The following is a 2,326-nucleotide window of genomic DNA, read 5'->3' as shown; positions in this document are numbered from 1 at the left end:
TTGCCATAACCTTCCTTCCAAGGAGCAAGTGTCTTGTAATTTTATTACTGCAGTCACCAACTGCAGTGGTCTTTGAGCCCTACAATATAAAATTTGTCATTGCTTCCATTTCTCCTCCCTCTATTTGCCAGGAATTGATGGGACCAGTTGCCATGATCATTTTTTAATGTTAATCTTTAAGCCAGTTTTTATAGTCTCTTCTTTCACCCTCATCAAGAAGTTTCTTAATTCTTCAATTGCTGCCACCAGAGTGGTATCATCTGCATATCTGAGATCTTTAATATTTCTCCCAGCAACCATAATTCTGGATTTTTATTCATCCAGCCTGGTGTTTTACATGTTGTAGTCTGCACATAAGTTAAATAAATAAGACAACAATTTACCCTTTGTCATTCTCCTTTCCCAATCTTAAACCAATCAGTTGTTCCATGTTTGGCTCTAACAGTTGCTTCTTGACTCACATACGAGTTCCTCAGGAGACAAGTAAGACAATCTGGTACTCTCATCTCTTTGAGGACTTGCCATATTTTGTTATAATCCACAGAATCAAAGGCTTTAGTGTAGTCAAAAGGGGAAGGCATTAGCATCTGGGAAACCAGGAAAGGCCTGTAGAAGGTGACAATTGAATTTAGTATTGAAGTGAGCCAAGGATCCTAAGAGGGGAGATATAAAAAAAGGAGACTAATTCTGGCATGAGGTACAGACTCTGTAAAGGCATGGAGAGGGAAGATAAAACATCATGGGTGAAGAACAGAAAATAGGTCAGTATAGCTGGATGGCAGAGGATATGAGGGGAATAATGTGAAGGAAGGCTAGAAAGATAGAAAGAGGCCAGATTGTGAAGAGCTTTAAAGTGATAAAAGAGTTTATCATCTCTGTGCTCATGATTCTCAAATCTACTTATCCAGCCCTAACCTCCCTGCTGACCTCCAGTCTCACATTTCCAACTTTCTATTGGATATCTTGAGCTGGATGTCCTGTAGACATCTTAGAGAAACTCAATATATTCAAAACTGAACTCAGAATCTTTCCCTCTTCCAAACTTCCTTATTACTGTCAAAGGTACCACTATCTTCCCAGACAACCCAGATATCATTTTCATCTCCTTACTCTCTTTCACTATCTATATCCCCTCTGTTGCTAAGACTCATCAATAACATCTCTCATATACACCCCCTCCTCTCCTCTGGTACCACCACCTGGTGCAGGCTCTTATCACCCCATGCCTGAACTATTATAACAGCCTGTTGGTTGGTCTGCCTGCCACAGGTCTCTCCCCACTCCAATCCAGCCTCTACGCAGCTCTCAAAGGGAAGTGATCTTGCTAAGTCACAGGTCTCCATATCTCACATACATACACACATATACACACACCCACTCAGTAAACTCTAGTGGCTCCCTATTGCCTCCAGGAACAAATATAAAATCTTCTGTTTGGTATTCAAAGCCCTTTATAATATAGCTCCTACCCACTCTACCTTTCCAGTCTTCTTACAAAACCTTTGCACCATCCCCACTCATCTTCCCCCAACCCCGACCCCATCCATGTAATCTTTGAACCAGTGACACTGATAGTGATACTGTTTGAGGAAGACACATCCCAGCTCTGGGTATTTTTGCTGGCTGTCCCTCATGCCTGGAAGTTTCCCCCTTTACACCTTTGCCTCCTAGCTATCCTGGCTCCCTTCAAGTCCCAGCTAAAATATTACCTTCTACAAGAAGTCTTTTCCACACCCCCTCTTAATTCCAGTGCTTTCCTTCTGTTGCCTATTTACAATTTATCCTGTACATAGCTTTTTTATACTTTTTTACGTGTTGTCTCCTCCATTAGATTTGGAGCTCCTTGAGAGCAGAGACTGTCTTTTCTTTTTCTTTGTATCCCCAAGCACCGTGGCTGGCACATAGAAGACATTTACTAAATGTTTACTGGCTGATTGGTTATATTTGAGCATAGAAGTCATAGGGAGACACTGAAGTTTATTGAGTTGAGGGGTGGTATTGGTACGTCTGTACTTTAGGGAAATCACTTTGGCAGCTCCAAGAAAGATGAATTGGAGTAGGGACAGACTTGAGGTAGAGAGAACAATTAGGAGACTGCTGTAATGGTCTAGGTGAGAGCTGATAGAATCAAGGCTCCATGGAGGGGGGCTGATCTTTGCAGAGAGAGGGGCCACCTCTTCATCAGAAACAAGAGTGAAGGAGAAGGTGTTGGCCAATAATGTCAGAAGGATATGAGAAGAGAAGTGGGGAAAGAAGGAGCACTCAGGGCATGACTTCTTTGTGTGTGTGTGTGTGTGTGTGTGTGTGTGTGTGTGTGTGTGTGTGT

This window comes from Vombatus ursinus, unplaced genomic scaffold (genome assembly GCF_900497805.2).
Source record: "Vombatus ursinus unplaced genomic scaffold, bare-nosed wombat genome assembly UNPS02008996.1, whole genome shotgun sequence".
In the NCBI taxonomy this organism is placed as follows: domain Eukaryota; kingdom Metazoa; phylum Chordata; class Mammalia; order Diprotodontia; family Vombatidae; genus Vombatus; species Vombatus ursinus.
This window is presented reverse-complemented; position numbering follows the sequence as displayed.